Source organism: Oncorhynchus mykiss, chromosome 1, assembly GCF_057628025.1.
Source record: "Oncorhynchus mykiss isolate SJ-2025 chromosome 1, ASM5762802v1, whole genome shotgun sequence".
NCBI lineage: Eukaryota > Metazoa > Chordata > Actinopteri > Salmoniformes > Salmonidae > Oncorhynchus > Oncorhynchus mykiss.
The window spans coordinates 8,003,072-8,022,614 of NC_143022.1; the positions used below are offsets into that span (position 1 = coordinate 8,003,072).

General features: G+C 44.0%; 1 long non-coding RNA gene and 1 pseudogene across 2 annotated transcripts; both read right to left on the minus strand.

The window, feature by feature from the left end:
* Positions 1-742: 742 nt before the first annotated feature.
* On the minus strand, positions 743-3,144 carry LOC149985349 (uncharacterized). The gene is made up of 2 exons (XR_016496136.1): positions 2,738-3,144; positions 743-1,800 (listed from the first exon to the last, which is right to left on the minus strand). It is a non-coding gene; the product is annotated as an uncharacterized LOC149985349 (long non-coding RNA).
* A 7,775-nt stretch (positions 3,145-10,919) lies between these two features.
* On the minus strand, positions 10,920-18,911 carry LOC110531419 (uncharacterized; annotated as a pseudogene). The gene is made up of 9 exons (XR_016482588.1): positions 18,682-18,911; positions 18,295-18,345; positions 17,798-18,185; positions 17,532-17,634; positions 16,721-16,982; positions 14,207-14,389; positions 13,051-13,244; positions 11,296-11,415; positions 10,920-11,054 (listed from the first exon to the last, which is right to left on the minus strand). The product of XR_016482588.1 is annotated as an uncharacterized LOC110531419 (transcript).
* Positions 18,912-19,543: the final 632 nt, after the last annotated feature.

The window sequence follows — 19,543 nt, forward strand, 5'->3', positions numbered from 1 at the left end:
ATCTGCCAGGAAACTAAGGCCAATAACCAAAATAGCCAATTTAAATTGATTTGAAAACTGAAAGGATTATGAGACATGTTACCTATTCCGACTAATCACATTAGCACACGTTAGCTCAACCGCCCTGCGGGTGGGGACACCGAACCTGTAGAGGATAACCACTAGGCTACCTGCCATATTCAGTTAGCTCTATAGCAGGGCTTACCGGAGAAACTCTGAGGAAGTTGTGTTTCAACTGTACTGTGAAAGTGACAGACGTCTACAGTAGCCAACTAATAGCCCTGCTATAGAGCTAACTGAGTCTGCGTGAATTGATTGATGTGGGAGAAACAGAACTATTCACAGTTCGAGAGAGATATTTCTTAATGATCTGACTAGGGCTAAATCTCTATTGATTTCTTGTTAAATATACGGCTCAATTAAAGAGACCATTGATTAAAGATGACTACAAATTTCCAAGCAGGGATGTGAGCAGTGTGATTATTGCACACCAGGGTAGACCGCACACCAGGGTAGACTGCAATCAGAGAATAACTCTTCTCTCTCACAGCCAAGCAAGATAAATTCAGTTACACTGGAATTAAGTCCTGGGCACAATACCCGATAAAACCTAACAAAATACCTTATTTCACTGTATAAAAAAATACTGAATCCAATATCAGGCTGTGGTAAATTTGACTGAAAACTGCAAATTATTCACTTAATAAAAAAATTTAAAAAATGTATATTTTTATAACAATTCTTTTCGCCAACATGTATTTAATGACAAAGGAAGAAAACAAGAACACAACTGCCAATCAAAATGCCAGCCTGTAAATTTTGTAGTATCTCATGAAACGATTTTGTACATTTGCACTTTCATACATTTATAAACACTGGCACCTGTTTAACACAAGCAGAGCGCTACTCATTTCCTGTCAAAGTCAACCTTGTCTCCAAGAAATACAAACTGAAACCTTGAGAGTTTGTTGCTCTCTTTCAGGGTGAGAATAAGAGAATCACGAGAATGTATAATGGAAAAGCTCTCTGATTTAACAGAAGAAGAAAATGGGATGTTTATGAAGGTATAGTGAGTCCTTCAAAAAAAAAAAAAAAAAAAAAAAAAAAAAAAAAACGTTATTTCCCACAAATATTGATTTGCATGTCTTTTTCTTTCTTCGTTTCATCTGGGAGTTTGGTTCAAACACAGCACCACATTATATTCACAAAAGGCTGTTCAAAGAACAACAGTCTCAACTGAAACTTGAGTCAGTTCGTCTTCCATTGGTGACTAGTGGTCTTGCAATCCCTGTAAATTCTCCAATCAACATACACAACACAGTTTGTACCTCTACTGGGTAGGCTTCCATTGAAATAGGCCTATAGTGAATAATCACACAGCCCAATACAGCCATTCTTGTATAACACATTGAAAGAGGTGGTGTTCTCAGTGAACGAGAGTGCAGAGAGGGAGAGGAAGAGAAAGACAAAAATATATAGGAGAAAGAGAGAGAATGACGGGGTGCAGAGAGAGAGAAAAGAGAGAGGGAGAGCGGAGGAGTGAAAGAACAACTGAAAGAGAGAAAATGGAAGAAAGACAGAAAGAGAGAGAACGGGAAAAACGAGAAAGAGAACAGAGTGAGAGAAAGACAGCGAGAAGGAAGTCAAGTTTTTTTTAGATTCGAGTACGTGGCCCGTACATGCAGTGAGTTGAGGAGGATGAAGACATAGGCCAGGCCTAAGGAGAAGGGCACCAGGATGACACAGAGCCAGTTCAGGCCCAGGATTGGCAGTAGCACCAGCAACGCTTTCACAGCAGTCCTGAGAGAAAGCAAACACAAGCCACTTGACACAAAATGAAGGACTGGGCACCCTGCTAGGAGACACAGCTTCCCCATTACCCCCCCCCAACCCAAGCACCTCACACGGAAACTCCCCGTCCATCACTCCCTAATTCTGTTTACGATGAAATTAACTTCCAGTTCAGGTGGCCGCTAAACCGCACCAGCTGTGGGGCGGGCAAGGGCTCTAGTTTATTCAGCGGAGGAATGTGTTTTAGTTACCACCCGGACTGCCATCGGGTCAACGCCAACATACCCCTCCACAGAGTTCCTATTGTGACCCGTGCAGCCGAGTTGCAAGAATAACGTTTCTGCGTTGAAATGATTTCCCCTCTGATCGACAGTAAACAGCACTTCAGGGAATAGATAATATACTGTATTTACTGTAGGTATCATTCAAACTCATGTCACAAAATCAAAATGGCAACAAGGTGTTAAGTGACAACGACCAGTCTATAAAAATGATGGAAGCAGCCTTGGACAGAGTACACTCATATTTCACTGTATTATATACAGTGAAACAAAAGAACGTAGGGAAAAACCACCAACCCGTACACACTATCCACTAAGCCTACATTTTAAAAGACATAAAATATTCTGTAGAAGGATAGAGCAACTACTGTAGCAGAACTGGGATACCAAATTCTATTTGATCGGAATGCTCAAATACTTATTTCAAATGCTGTTTTCAAATACCTAGGTTAAAATGTATGGGAGTGTATTTGAGTTTTTCAAAATACTTTCACAACACTATTTCCAAATGCATAAAAATATTGAACTACTTGTCTTTTCAAAAAAAAAAAAATGTTTAAGTATATATATATACTTACTTGAAATGTATGTGAAAGTAACTGTCTAAGTATTGTAACAGCAGTAATAGTAATGGTAGTGAAATGGTGCCCCTGTGTGGTGACTACCTGATCTGCACGTAGGCCAGTTCCACAGGACCGCAGTCCATCATGGGCAGCATTATAGACCTCCTCTTGAATGAATGTGGAGATGGTAATGACCAACACAGGTCAGAACCATGATGTTTACATGACCAGAGAACACAAATAAACTAACATAACGTTAGTGCCTGAGAAATACTATGGGGATGTTGGGGGAATAATATCCGAAAATGGTTGCAGGGTACTTTGGGAAATGGTTGAGCGTTCACCATAACGGCGAATTTGATGGGAGGGACCTGCGAATTCTCAGATGACCCCGTTGTGACTGAGCCAACACTGGCCATCAGCAGAATACTTCCTTAAGGCAGAGGCCAAGGTGATGGTGACTATCAAAACCTGGGAGACAAGGCAAAACAAGACAAAACAAGGCAGACCTGGGAGGGAGAGAGAGAGAGCGAGAGAAATCAATACTTCATGAGTGTATACAATTACAGTAGCAGTCAAAAGTTTGGACACACCTACTCATTCAAGGGTTTTTCTTCATTTTTACTATTTTCTACGCTGCAGAATAATAGTGAAGACATCAAAACTATGAAATAACACATATGGAACCATGTAGTAACCAAAAAACTGTTAAATCAAAATATATTTTAGATTCTTCAAATTAGCCACCCTTTGCCTTGATGACAGCTTTACACACTCTTGGCATTCTCTCAACCAGCTTCATGAGGAATGCTTTTCCAACAGTCTTGAAGGAGTTCCCACATATGCTGAGTACTTGTTGGCTGCTTTACCGTCACTCCGCAGTCCAACTCATCCCGAACCATCTCAATTGGGTTGAGGTTAGGTGATTGTGGAGGCCAGGTCATCTGATGCAGCACTCCATCACTATCCTTCTTGGTAAAATAGCCCTTACACAACCTGGAGGTGTGTTGGGTCATTGTCCTGTTGAAAAACAAATAACAGTCCCACTAAGAGCAAACCAGATGACATGGCGTATGGCTGCAGAATGCTGTGGTAGCCATGCTGGTTAAGTGTGCTTTGAATTCTAAATAAGTCACTGACAGTGTCACCAGCAAAGTACCCCCTACACCATCACACCTCCTCCTCCATGCTTCATGGTGGGAACTACACATGCTGAAATCATCCGTTCACCTACTTTGCGTCTCACAAAGACACAGCAGTTGAAATCAAAAATCTCAAATTTGGACTATTCAGATCAAAGGACAGATTTCCACCGGTCTAACGTCCATTGTTCGTCCATTGCTCATCGGCCCAAGCAAGTCTCTTCTTATTATTGGTGTCCTTTAGTGGTGGTTTCTTTGCAGACATTTTGACTGACCTTCACGTCTTAAACTAATGATGGACTGTCGTTTGTCTTTGCTAATTTGAGCTGTTCTTTCCATAATATGGACTTTGTCTTTTACCAAATAGGACCATCTTCTGTATACCACCCCTACCTTGTCACAAAACAACTGATGGGCTCAAACGCATTAAGGAATGAAATTCCACAAATGACCTTTTAACAAGGCACACCTGTCAATTGAAATGCATTCCTGGTGACTACTTCATGAAGCTGGTTGAGAGAATGCCAAGGCTGTGCAAAGCTGTCAACAATGCAAACAAAGGGTGACTACTTGGAAGAATCTCAAATATAAAATCTATATATTTGTTTACACTTTTTTGGTTACTAAATGATTCCATAAGTGTTATTTCATAGTTTTGATGTCTTCACTATTATTCTACAACATAGAAAATAGTAAAAATAAAGAAAAACCCTTGAATGAGTAGGTGTGTCCAAACTGTTGACCGGTAGTGTACATCAACTTCTTAGTAAGTAAAGAAACCACAAAACATTTATTTATTTATTTTACCTTCATTTAACCAGGCAAGTCAGTTGAGAACATATTCTTGTTTTCAATGACGGCCTAAGAACAGTGGGTTAACTGCCCTTTTCACATATTTCCTAAATGGGATTTTCTGGTTGTAAACTGGTCATACTGTATAACCAGAATACAACAAACTGATTAAAGACGTATTTTCACGACAACATCAAGACGTCATGAAAAATACATATTTTCATTGTTATCTGGTCACAACAAGTATTCACTTTTACAACCCGTATGTATACACGCTGACCGTGGGATCGTTCCATAAACATTTAAGAGATAAAGGTGCTCAAAGTTGACTTATTGTTGCATAGCCCACCATACCATGAGACATCCATGTTTTCATCACTGAAAACAATATAAAAAGGTTGAGTCTTATATCATTAGGAAGCTTACAAAAAACAGGATTGTCATAATAAAAATAATAAAAACATTTTTTAGGCTATAATGTAAATTGTAAAAAAAAATGCATAAACTCAGATTTTTCGTTCATGTTCAGACGTTGTAGCTGAGGCCCTATTCACATGAAGTGTTTTTGTTGTGCCTGCCATTGGTTGAGACAAAGCATACATTTATATATCTGATAAATGTACTAAAATGTGAATAAAGTAGAAATGTCAACTTTTCAAATGTACTACAAAGATGGTTAGAGGTCCACACGTCAAAGAATGTTGATTATTATAAATTAAACTGTCAATCCTCCATAAGAAATAAAGCAATCCATCAAATGTATTTATGAAGCACTTTTTACATCAGCCGATGTCACAAAGTGCTGTACAGAAACCCAGCCTAAAACCCCCAAACAGCAAGCAATGCAGGTGTAGAAGCACGGTGGCTAGGAAAAACTCAATAGAAGGCAAGAACCTAGGAAGAAACCTAGAGAGGAACCAGGCTATGAGGGGTGGCCAGTCCTCTTCTGGCTGTGCCTGGTGGAGATAACAGAACATCGGCCAAGATGTTCAAATGTTCATAGATGACCAGCAGGGTCAAATATTAATAATCACAGTGGTTGTAGAGGGTGCAACAGGTCAGCACCTCAAGAGTAACTAGTAGTTGACTTTTCTTAGCCAAGCATTCAGAGGTCGAGACAACAGGCGCGGTAGAGAGAGAGTTGAAAACAGCAGGTCCGGGACACGGTAGCATGTCCGGTGAACAGATCAGGGTTCCATAGCCGCAGGCAGAACAGTTGAAACTGGAGCAGCAGCACAACCAGGTGGCCAGGATCCAGTTGCAGAGGGAGGTGTTTAGTCCCAGTGTCCTTAGCTTAGTGATGAGCTTCGTGGGCACTATGGTGTTGAACGCTGAGCTGTAGTCAATGAACAGCATTCTCACATGGGTGTTCCTTTTGTCCAGGTGGGAAAGGGCAGTGTGGAGTGCGATTGAGATTGCGTCATTTGTGGATCTGCTGGGGCAGTATGCGAATTGGAGTGGGTCTAGGGTTGCTGGGATAATGGTGTTGATGTGAGCCATGACCACCCTTTCAAAGCACCTCATGGCTACAGACGTGAGTGCTACGGAGCGGTAATCATTTAGGCAGGTTACCTTCGCTTCCTTGGGCACAAGGACTATTGTGGTCTGCTTGAAACATGTAGGTATTACAGACTCGGTCAGGGAAAAGTTGAAAATGTCAGTGAAGACACTTGGTCAGTTGGTCGTACATGTCCCGCTAATCCGTCTGGCCCTTTGCTTTGTGAATGTGACCTGTTTAAAAGGTCTTTCTCACGTGCAAGCTTCAGTGTTGCTTGACTCGAAGCGAGCATGAAAAACATTTAAATCCACAATATTTATTCCACGGGACAAACTAGATCCAGGGTAATGACTGTGGAAATGAGAAGGTCAGCAGACGTGTTGGACAAAACCTGTTGGCTCCGAAAGCCTTTTGGAGTGGGTCTGTGGAATTTCCATGTGAATATTGAAGTCACCAAAATGTTGAATATGGTCTACCATGACTACAAGGTCTGATAGGAATTCAGGGAACTCAGTGAGAAATGCTGTATAAGGCCCAGGAGGCCTGTAAACAGTAGCTATAAAAAGTGATTGAAAAAGCTGCATAGAATTCATGACTAGAAGCTCAATGGACAAAAAGTAATTTTATTTTCTTTAAATTAAAATTTGCTGTTGTAAATGTTAGCAACACTACCTTTTCTGGATGTGCGGGGAATATAGTCACTGGTGTAACCAGGAGGAGTCATGTTTCAGTAAGGCCAATCACATCACGATTATGATCAGTGATTAGTTCATTGACTATAACCGTCTTGGACGTGAGGGATCTAACATTAAGTAGCCATATTTTGAGTTGTGCGATATCACAATCTCTTTCAATAATAACAAATGGAGTTTTTTTAATTCCAGTGAGATTGCTAAAGCGAACACCGCCATGTTTAGTTTTGCCCAACCTAGATCAAGGGCACAGACACGGTCTCAATGGTGATAGCAGAGCTACACGGACTGCTGGGAACGTTTGATACCGAATGTCTATAAGGCTAAGGCAATCTAATTAAATATACATTTAAGTTGCAAAGGCACAAGCTACATGTCCAGATATGGTATTCTGACTTTACTTTTTGAGTAATTTATCTTAAACGTTAAAGTTTCCACCTACCCACGGTTGAGTAAATGGGTGTCCAAAGTTTGTGCGTTTTCTTCAGCCTTCGACGATTTAAATATTTATAAATTAGTCCTCCTGCGCCACATTTTTCTAAACATAAAACAGGTTCATGGCGATGTTTGTAACCCTGAAATAGTCTTTGTTCAATGTACATTTCATAGACTTGAGGGAACCATTTCCCACTTTCAAGGAGCTTTGTGTTTTGATTGGGTGGGGGGGGGGGATAATCCTAACAACCATTAGGCTACACTAGACCTACAGAACGATAAGAAGGGTAAAATAGAAGGGTGTTTAGCATCCCCAGTGGCTCTGGAAGGGTTCTCCCCTCTGCTGACCTGCTCTCCAGGCAACATCGTATGAGAGCCTGACGCCACAGACCGTGACCAAACTCGAGTTACTAAAAAAAATGAAATTAAAAGCACAGCGCATAATAAAATGAATTTTTCCGTTTCCATTTTTACAGCCTATATGCCCAATTTGTAGACTATAATGATTTAATAGAATACATTTTTAAAATGCTGCCAAGCCTAGTGTCCCCGCCAGCTTAGTGTGCTGTGTTCGCAAATGCATTTCTTTGTAGGCTATAGCCTTGAAATAGGTTAATAATATAGCCCATTTTTGTTCTTTCTTAGGTTCTCTGTCTGGCTCCTGACCCATTCAGAGTGTTTATATGCTGTTTAATATGACATGTAGTCTATTTAGAGTGTTTATATGTTGTTTAATATGACATGTAGTCTATTTAGAGTGTTTAATATGACATGTAGTCTATTTAGAGTGTTTAATATGACATGTAGTCTATTTAGAGTGTTTAATATGACATGTAGTCTATTTAGAGTGTTTATATGCTGTTTAATATGACATGTAGTCTATTTAGAGTGTTTAATATGACATGTAGTCTATTTAGAGTGTTTAATATGACATGTAGTCTATTTAGAGTGTTTATATGCTGTTTAATATGACATGTAGTCTATTTAGAGTGTTTAATATGACATGTAGTCTATTTAGAGTGTTTAATATGACATGTAGTCTATTTAGAGTGTTTATATGCTGTTTAATATGACATGTAGTCTATTTAGAGTGTTTAATATGACATGTAGTCTATTTAGAGTGTTTAATATGACATGTAGTCTATTTAGAGTGTTTATATGCTGTTTAATATGACATGTAGTCTATTTAGAGTGTTTAATATGACATGTAGCCCATTTCAAATAATGTGCTCTTCTTACATTCACTGTTTATTCAAATACTTTTCCTTCAAATCATATGGTTCGGATTCAATACTTCAAAACCAAATGGTAGGTTCAGGTAGTCACAAAAATAGATGGATGTTGGTTAAATCGTGATTTTAATGAAGCAAATTTGGAGCGGAAGTTGTTGTTTTTTTCTCTTCCTTTGAGCGAGGAGCGGTTTGGAAACGACTGGAGTGAGATTTCCAACCACTAGGTTCACATACTCTGATCAGAGAGAGCGAGAGCTAAGTGGAACTGCCTGCTGGCCAGACTGTGAGTACGTCGGAGGGCGAGTGAGAGAGAGAGCAGCTGCCTGATTGCTAGACTGTGAATATCTCGGAGGGCGAGAAAGAGAGGAGTGGAAATGCCTGATGGCCAGACTGTGCGAGTACCTCGGAGGACGAGAGAGAGAGAGCAGAGTGGAGCTGCCCCGATGGCCTTGTTGAGCTGGAACAGTTTGGCTGCCGTGTTCTTCACTCTGTGCAGGTGTGACGGATCAAGGTCCTCACCGTTCCTCTCCTTCATCCCTCTCCTGTACACACACACACACACACACACACCTTACAGTTGATGTTATTGGAAAATTGTGCCTTTCCAAGGGGATACAATATAGTTTATTGTCCATTTAGGACTAAATTCATTTTATGAAGCCACCATACAAATACACACAAATAAAACACGCTTTTTATGGCTTTGGGCAGGCTGCCTCGGTGCCTTTGGGCGGGCTGCCTCGGTGCCTTTGGGCGGGCTTCCTCGGTGCCTTTGGGCGGGCTGCCTCGGTGCCTTTGGGCGGGCTGCCTCGGTGCCTTTGGGCGGGCTGCCTCAGTGCCTTTGGGCGGGCTGCCTCGGTCCAAACGTTATTTTTAGACATTATCGGGATAGAAAAACAAACAACTAAAACCACATATATGCATGTAGAAAAGATCAAATGGACCTATATTGTTTTGAGAACTAAAAAAAAAATCACAGAATTAAGCGATTCAGTCTGGGAGAATATAAATGGAAAATTCCCAAAACAATGAATTTAGCTGTATTTATTTGTATTATGCTTGAGCAAAATAACAGCATTAGCCATGGCAAAATGCATAGAACTGCAGGAAACTAGCTTTAAAACGGCAACATTTTCTGTATAATTGCAGGAATTAGGCTTCAAAATGAAGAAATTAAAAAATAGAATACATCCACACTGCGAAGATGAAGCCTCTAGTTTGTTTTAATAAATAGCCAACGCTCATTGCCACGCTCCACGTCCCCTGCCACCTAGGACCCTTTTCAATTCAATCCAGAGAAACCTTGCACTTTAAACCATTCAAAAAGGAAAACACCGGAAAAAGATTAGAATTAAGCGGTTTCCTCTGACAAACCCTATTAAAGCCCTTCCTCCTTTCCTTACACCACAGCGGTTCACAAACACGTGATTCCAATCAAATAGTTTCACTGCAACGACATTATAAAACATATGACAATTTCAAGACTTGTGTCATTGTCATGAAAACAAAAATGAAAACCACCCTCTCTCTCTCTACCATCTCTGGAAAGAGGCCCACGGGGATTCAACGTGTCTGGTTTTTGTCCGTCCGACCCCCTTTTGTTTGACGACAATGGGGAGTCGGGAAGGGGAATCTAGCCCAGCCGATGATCAACACTGACAAAGGCGATAGTTTGTGCACAGCAGATAACGGCAAACAAGCACGTTAAAAAAAGGTTCTGACGGACGGCATTTCATTCAACACATCCATTTACCTGAACGACTGGCCCAACGTGAGACCGTAGCGTTAAGGCTGACTATAGCTTCTTAGTAGAGCTTTCCCTTTACCGAGCTGGCTGTGGGAGGGGCTACTAATCTGAAGAGTTTAAACACGTGTGAAGAAAGACTGACAGGGCTGGCTGTAGGAGGGGCTACTAATCTGAAGAGTTTAAACACGTGTGAAGAAAGACTGACAGGGCTGGCTGTAGGAGGGGCTACTAATCTGAAGAGTTTAAACACGTGTGAAGAAAGACTGACAGGGCTGGCTGTGGGAGGGGCTACTAATCTGAAGAGTTTAAACACGTGTGAAGAAAGACTGACAGGGCTGGCTGTGGGAGGGGCTACTAATCTGAAGAGTTTAAACACGTGTGAAGAAAGACTGACAGGGCTGGCTGTAGGAGGGGCTACTAATCTGAAGAGTTTAAACACGTGTGAAGAAAGACTGACAGGGCTGGCTGTAGGAGGGGCTACTAATCTGAAGAGTTTAAACACGTGTGAAGAAAGACTGACAGGGCTGGCTGTAGGAGGGGCTACTAATCTGAAGAGTTTAAACACGTGTGAAGAAAGACTGACAGGGCTGGCTGTGGGAGGGGCTAATAATCTGAAGAGTTTAAACACGTGTGAAGAAAGACTGACAGGGCTGGCTGTAGGAGGGGCTACTAATCTGAAGCATTTAAACACGTGTGAAGAAAGACTGACAGGGCTGGCTGTGGGAGGGGCTAATAATCTGAAGAGTTTAAACACGTGTGAAGAAAGACTGACAGGGCTGGTTGGGTTTGTGTTGCTCAGTGCTCACCGTCATGTGGCAGTGGATGTAGCTCTGGAGAGGGCAGGACAGGTCGAGCATCTTCGACTTGAGGCTCTGCAAAACCTGCCAGAAACACAGGCCATATGGTATCTTGTTGGAAGACGAATGGTTGATAAGAGAAAAATAGGAGGCGTTCTGAAGAAATAATATTGTAATGATATTCCAGATTATCTCCTATGCAAGTCATTATTGCCATTCATGGCTTTAAAAAGAAATTGTGTTTGTTTTTTTACATTACATTTCATTGATGATCCCTCTCAAAGTATATCAAAACAACTCCTATAGATAAATGGTGACTAGGTACCGGAGTCCTGGGGTAGGTCAGCTGAGTATCGCTCAGCATCTCCTTGGAGATAGTCAGGCCCTCCTCCAGGAGAGAATGCACCCCTTTACAGGTCCCCTCCAACAGAGACAGGACCACAGACTGCTGGGGGGAAAATAGAGAGAGAGAGGGAAAATAGAGAGAGAGAGAGAGAGAGAGAGAGAGAGAGAGAGAGAGAGAGGGAAAATAAAGAGAGAGGGAAAATAGAGAGAAAGAGAGAGAGAGAGAGAGAGAGGGAAAATAGAGAGAGAAAATAGAGAGAGAGAGAGAGAGAGAGGGAAAATAGAGAGAGAGCGAGAGAGGGAAAAGAGAGAGAGAGAGAGAGAGAGGGAAAAGAGAGAGAGAGAGAGAGGGAAAAGAGAGAGAGAGAGAGAGGGAAAAGAGAGAGAGAAAATAGAGAGAGGGAAAATAGAGAGAGAGAGGGAAAATAGAGAGAGAGAGAGGGAAAAGAGAGAGAGAGAGAGAGAGGGAAAATAGAGAGAGAAAATAAAGAGAGAGAGGGAAAATAGAGAGAGAAAATAAAGAGAGAGAGGGAAAATAGAGAGACAACCTTTAACAAAAAAAAACCTTGAACAACTGACTAAGCCTAGTGTTCATAGAGTCAGTAGGCCTCTGCACTATCTTGAAAGCTTTTCTGGCCCGTTCTAGCCTCTACGAGCAAGTATCAGAATGAAACCACAACATTTGACCCCCCCACAAACCAATGTGGTAGAGCACCCAGGCAATCTATACACAACTACTACACTCACCGGACAGTTTATTAGGTACACCCATAGAGTACTTCGGGACATTCTACAAGGTGTGTGAAACGCTCCACGGGGATAGAAGTCCATTCTGACTCGATGGCATCACGCAGTCGCTGCAGATTGGACTGCGGTACAGTCATGCTGTGGACAACCCGTTTCATCTCATCCCAAACATGCTCTATGAGGTTGAGGTCTGGGGACTGACCAGGCCGCGCTCAAGTCAACTGAACTCGCTGTCATGTTCCAGGTGTTTTTTTTCTTCCACTCCTCAATGGTCCTCCGTTGGCGACGGCGTGCCCACTGGACGCCGCTTCTTCTTCTTCATGTTTTTATCTGATCGGAGTGGAACCCGGTGGAACCCGGTGTGGTGCAATAGAACCATCCGTGGCGAGGTTCGACCAGTTTCCCGAGGTGCCGCACTGCACACCACTGTTGTACAGTCTGTTTGTGGCCCCCTCCTGTTAACTTGTACGATTCTTGCCATTCTTCTTCGACCTCTCATCAACGAGCTGTTTCCTCCTCCTCCCCCCCAGCTCCACGTGACCGAGCTGTGGGGTGGTGTACCTAATAATCTGAGATTTACACACATTTTTTTTTTGTGTGTTATTTCCTGCTATTCCCACCAAAACAGCCCAGTCTTTGCGTGCAGTATTTTCCCTCCACCCCATTTTCAATCATTATGAAAGGCAGTAGGATATGGTGGGTGAGTGAGCGCGAGAGAGAGAGAGGGCGAGGGCGAGCGCGAGAGAGGGCGAGCGCGAGAGAGAGAGAGAGGGCGAGAGAGAGAGAGAGGGCGAGGTCGAGAGGGGCGAGCGCGGGAGAGAGAGAGGGCGAGCGCGAGAGAGGGCGAGCGCGAGAGAGGGCGAGAGGGCGAGAGAGAGAGAGAGGGCGAGAGAGAGAGAGAGGGCGAGGTCGAGAGGGGCGAGCGCGGGAGAGAGAGAGGGCGAGCGCGAGAGAGGGCGAGCGTGCGAGAGAGAGAGAGAGGGCGAGCGCGAGAGAGAGAGAGAGAGAGGATGAGTGTAAGTGAGAGACCGATGTGGTGCGGTATCGGTAGTGTTGCCTCGGCCCACAGCTCGGTCACGTGGAGCTGGGTCCCGGTCAACGCCGCCAGGTGGCTGATGACCTGCAGGGCCGAGTCCAGACACTGACCACTCGTTCACCATGGATGAGATCACAGTCACAGCCCTGGGGACCACGCGGGAAATGGACATTAAATAAATAAATAATTAATTAAAACTGTCTTTTTATTTGAATGTATTCTGAGTATTTGTGAATGTGAAGCCATATTATATTTTTGCTATATTGTATTTACTTCGCCACCATGGCCTTTTTTGTTGTCGTCTTTACCTCCCATATCTCACCTCATTTGCTCACATTGTATATAGACTTATTTTTCTACTGTATTATTGACTGTATGTTTGTTTTACTCCATGTGTAACTCTGTGTTGTTGTATGTGTCGAACTGCTTTGCTTTATCTTGGCCAGGTTGCAATTGTAAATGAGAACTTGTTCTCAACTAGCCTACCTGGTTAAATAAAGGTGAAATAAAATAAATAGAACAATATTAAGGAGAGGGTGGAGAAGGTTCAAAAATATGTTTAGTGCTGGTACTGGATTGGAATTTTGTATATATTTATTTGACTCAAGGTTGAGAATTCCCCTATGCTCGTACATTTCCATATGAGCAGTGAAACAGCTCAAAGCTAAAACCTGTCAATCACAGATGTGAATTTTGATAGAGCCAGTAAGGTGTCAAACTGAAAGGATTTGCCTTCTAGTACCTTTGAGTCTTTTCAAATAAACAAAGAGATTTTTCTAGAATGTATTTTACTGTAATTCACCATGAAATTATTTGCACTAAACCAGTCAACAATGCATATGTTGTGCTGTACAGAAGGTGCATATGAATGTAGCTGGTGCATAGCTCCGTCTGTATGTTGCACAGCCACATCCAGCTGCTACTCACCTGAATCATTTCAAGGCTCCGATGGATGACGGGGTCTTTGTCCACATTTATTCAATTCAAAACTTTATCCAACCTACGGCTACTTACCCAGGATAATATCACAATCTCTTTTTTTCAAGAGTACATTGTCAGTAGCTTTACAAAGAATGAAACATGAAAAAACAAAACAAGGATGTTTAACCTGGATGAGAAGCTGAAAGTAGCCTCCCGTTCTCTTGACTTGGGGTCTTGAGCTCCTCTGCATTAACGTAGAGCGTTCCGGTTCCAGGATCGACACTGGTCACCCAGTGCATGGCGATGAACACGGCTCTCTGGATGGCTGAGGTGGCCTTCACCAGCTGGCTCTGTGCCTCAGCCTTAAACACTGGAAGAGACAGAATAAAAAATAAAAGAAATCAGGTTACTATTTCAAAAGGAGCAGGGAGGGAAAAAAGCAAAAAAAACACTGCCTTCAGAAAATATTCATACCCCTTGACTTATTCCACATTTTGTTGCGCGACAGGCTAAATTCATTTTTTATTTTTATTTTTAAAATCGAGTTCTCCCCCTCTCACCCATCTACACACAATACCCTATCATGACAACGTGAAAATATCTCTTTACATAAGTATTCACACCCCTTTGGTGTGACACTCCAAAATTGAGCCCAGGTGCATCCAATTTCCTTTGATCATCCTTGACAAGTCACTACAACTTGGAGTCCACTTGTGGCCAATTCAATTGTTTGGACATGATTTAGAAATAACCATTTGTCTTTATAAAAAGGTCCCACAGTGGATGTCTGAGTAGAAACTGTACCATGAAGTTCAAGGAACTGACCGTAGATCTCAGAGATAGAACTGTGTTGACGAAAATATGTGGGGTAAGGTTATGAAACAATTTCTAGAGTGTTGAAAGTTTCTGAGAGCACAGTGGTCTCCATCATTGGGAAAAAAACATGGAACTACCCAGACTCTGACTAGAGCTGGCTGTCTGACCAAACTAGGCAACAAAGACCTTGGTCAGGGAGGTGGACCAAGAACCCAATGACCACTCTGATAGTTCCTTGGCTGAGACGGGATAACCTGCCAGAAGGACAACAGTCTCTTCACCAATCTGGACTTTATGGGAGAGTGGCCAGATGGAAGCTCTGTCAAGTTGACTGTTGATCATTGCCAGACAAACATTTTCAAGTCTTGCCATAGGTTTAAGGAGGTAAGTCAAATCTAACTAGGCCACTCGGGAACACTCCATTTTGTCCTGGTAAGCAACAACAGTGTGTATTTAACCTTGTGTTTTAGGTAATTGTCTTGCTGAAAGGTGAATTTGTGTCTGTAGGAAAGCAGACAACCAGGTTATCCTCTAGGATTTTGCCTATTCTTAGCTCTATTCCATACAAAAATAAAATAATAAATCATCCAGAAAACTACACAGTCCTTAAATCGATGACAAGCATACCCATAACATGATGCAGCCACCACCATGCTTGAAAATATGAAGCGTAGTCAGCTTTGTATTCAGGGCATAAAATGTATTTGTGCCACATTTTTTTTAACAGTTTTACTTTAGTTCCTTTATTACAAAAAGGATGCATGTTGTAATATTTTTATTTTGCACAGGCATCCTTATTCGAACTGTGTCTATTAGGTTAGTATTGTGGAGTAACTCCAATGTTGTTGATCCATCCTCAGGGGCGGGCCAGGTTGTCACTGACCTGGTCGAGTTCCCTCACGGGCGGGCCAGGTTGTCACTGACCTGGTCGAGTTCCCTCAGGGGCGGGCCAGGTTGTCACTGACCTGGTCGAGTTCCCTCACGGGCGGGCCAGGTTGTCACTGACCTGGTCGAGTTCCCTCACGGGCGGGCCAGGTTGTTACTGACCTGGTCGAGTTCCCTCAGGGGCGGGCCAGGTTGTTACTAACCTGGTCGAGTTCCCTCACGGGCGGGCCAGGTTGTTACTGACCTGGTCGAGTTCCCTCACGGGCGGGCCAGGTTGTTACTGACCTGGTCGAGTTCCCTCACGGGCGGGCCAGGTTGTTACTGACCTGGTCGAGTTCCCTCACGGGCGGGCCAGGTTGTTACTGACCTGGTCGAGTTCCCTCACGGGCGGGCCAGGTTGTTACTGACCTGGTCGAGTTCCCTCACGGGCGGGCCAGGTTGTTACTGACCTGGTCGAGTTCCCTCATGGGCGGGCCAGGTTGTTACTAACCTGGTCGAGTTCCCTCACGGGCGGGCCAGGTTGTTACTAACCTGGTCGAGTTCCCTCACGGGCGGGCCAGGTTGTTACTAACCTGGTCGAGTTCCCTCACGGGCGGGCCAGGTTGTTACTGACCTGGTCGAGTTCCCTCACGGGCGGGACAGGTTGTTACTGACCTGGTCGAGTTCCACTGCTATTCCACACCTGTTGTTTCCGAACCATTTGAGGTATAAAATGTGATTTGTTTGCTACCACAATAAGTTATGCCTCTCCTATTATTGTAATAACATCTCATCTTTGATTCATACCTCACACCTGGTTGGTATTCATTAGTGCACGCTGTTGCAACGGTTTCTTATTGGACAAGTTCAGGTAGTCCCTCCTCATTTCGGACCGTTTACTCATGAATACGACCCAGAAGATGAAAATCCCTAACAATGGTGTACCGTTTTCTAATGAATACGACCCAGAAGATGAAAATCCTTAACAATGGTGTACCGTTTCTCGTAGTCCGGCTTCCTTACAACGCCAGTTTCCTCTGCATCTCCTCAAGGTCTTTGCCGACCTTCCACTTCTCTGCCTCGAGGGCCTCCACCACCTTGGCCTGCCGGTCACCGTGGTCGGCCATGGCCCGCCGTGCGGCCTGGACCTCCATATGGAGGCGGAGACGTGTCTTGTGCGTGTCCACCTCCAGCTCCACCTTGGCCGACTGCAGCTCCTCCATCTTGGAGGCTACCTGCTGCTGGTCCATCTCCCAATGACACTTCCTCTCGCTCTCCTCCTCCTGGGGGAAGGAAAGCACTGTTGTACAGTGTAAACTACAAAAACACTGCTAGCCAAACAATGGTCTTTTGCTGTGCTAAATTTTATTAAAAGGACAACTACAACCTCCAGAAAATTCAGGCGGAATTTTTCAAGACTCCAAAAGTGGTGTTCTAATGTGGTTTAAGCACTACTGTGGACTTGACTGTTACATTTTTTTTAGTTGTTCCCATGAAAATATAAATAAAATCAGATGAGTGAAATCCTGAAAAAAAAAAAAAGAAACTGGGAAAATGGAATTTACCCAAAATAATTTAACTGATATTATAGGGCTGTAAACTGTAGACTGACTGTTCAAAATCGCTAACAATAACACCCTTTCCTTCTTTAGAATGAGAAAATGAACATGACACAAGACGCACATGACACAAGACGCACATGACACAAGACGCACATGACACAAGACGCACATGACACAAGACGCACATGACACAAGACGAACATGACACAAGACGCACATGACACAAGACGCACATGACACAAGACGCACATGACACAAGACAATACGTACAAGACGCAGGACAGTGGTGTCAGAGACCAGGTTCCCGTTGACAAAGGTCTTGGCGTTTTCCATGGGAGTGATGCCGACTTCACCGTTTACATTGGAAACGACACTGAAAAGGACGATGTTAGTCAATTCATAACAAAACTGAAACATGTAAGAATTTCCTGTATGAATGTTTTTAAAAAAGCAGCAACAAGTGAGACAACCAGGAGTCATTAGAAGGCTAAACGAGGCTATGGTTTTTGAGGTGGTGGTGGGTCAGTCCTTCTCACCAGTGGTGGTCGGCGATAAGGGCCCCAGACAGCTGGATGTCGTGGGGGGACTCAGACTTGTGCTGGCCGACCTTGGTCTGTCCCTCCTTAAATCATGTATAACAGCATCTCCGACAGCTGTGGGTCCTCGTTCAGGTTCACCAAGTTGGGTAGTCGGTTGTCCACAGCAAACGTGATGAGGAGAAGAGAGGTAAAGCAGATGAATTTAGGAGGGGAAATGATATTCTGAAATGTGCCAAAGGAATGTGGAAGGTAGGTCGATACAGTAGAGTGAAACACTGGTTTTGAAGATAACGGTCGCTTTTAGTTAGGTTATAAGCTGACCTGTAATTCTTTGGTTTCCTCACGTTTGTGTTTCTCTGCCTGCTCCAGCTTCTCTCTCCACACTCTGACAAGAGGTGAAGGAATCAGATTCAAGTTGAACTAAAAACAGTTGTAGTATTTTTTGCCACAGAGCCTCTCTGGGACAAGATGTGTGCAGATTTTACTGTTGTCACCTGTGGGCCTCGGCCATCTCCCTCTCCTGCTGCGTCAGCTGGCTCTTCAGTTAAGATGGTCACAACCTCTGCACTGTTTCCTCTTCCCGTGTAAAATAGAGCCTTTGCAAGAGCTCCCCCTAGCGCCAAAAGAACAGGAAATGTGGAGTAGCAATTTCCTTTGAATAATACTTTCATGACAGTTGAGATGGCTAGTTAACTGAACCTGGTGATGGATGGATGAGAAAAAGAGAGAGAGATTGGTGGCAGTATGGGAAGGCGAGGGATGAGGGGCTGACCTCTGATGAGCTTGGCGTTGGTGTCCTCGTTGACCTTGGCCACGTTGATGATCCTGCAGGCCTGCTTGGCGTACCGCAGCGTGCTCAGGCTCTCCTCCACGTTGCTGACCCGCCGGGCTCAGGCTCTCCTCCACGTTGCTGACCCGCTGGGCTCAGGCTCTCCTCCACGTTGCTGTGACCGCCGGGCTCAGGCTCTCCTCCACGTTGCTGACCCGCCGGGCTCAGGCTCTCCTCCACATTGCTGCCCGCTGGGCTCAGGGTGGCGATCATGGCCGTCTTGGAGTTTCCGCCCAGGCTCTCCTCCACGTTGCTGCCAGCTGGGCTCAGGGTGGCGATCATGGCCGTCTTGGAGTTTCCGCCCAGGCTCTCCTCCACGTTGCTGTGACCGCCGGGCTCAGGCTCTCCTCCACGTTGCTGTGACCGCTGGGCTCAGGCTCTCCTCCACGTTGCTGCCCGGCGGGCTCAGGGTGGCGATCATGGCCGCCCAGACTCTCCTTCAGCAGCCTGGACAACAAGGTTACAGAAAAGGGTATTCGGACACGGTGGAGATGCAAACGCTATTCTCGCAAAGCTCTCGACAAAATGACTTCACAAACCAAAACAAAACAAATCTCGCAATGTTATATTAAACCTGGATGAAATGTAGCTTCACAGAGAGTTGCAAGATGATCTGATATTAGGTGCATGTTTAACAAAAACTTTTTATGTGGGGCGGTGCTTTTCCCAGTCACACACACCCCCCTCCCCATCTATACAAAATTGACTATTTGTGGATGCGCAGGTTGAGTTTCCCACAGAATCAGTCTTTCACAGGCTTGACGATACTGTAGTGTGGCAGGGTTGGGGGGGGGGCAAACTACCTGCCCTCCATGACACCTACAACATCCGATGTCTACACGGTGTCTATGACCATTGAAAATGTGGATGAGTAAAAGAAAGCCATGGAAACACAGCGGTGTACAGAGCGTGCT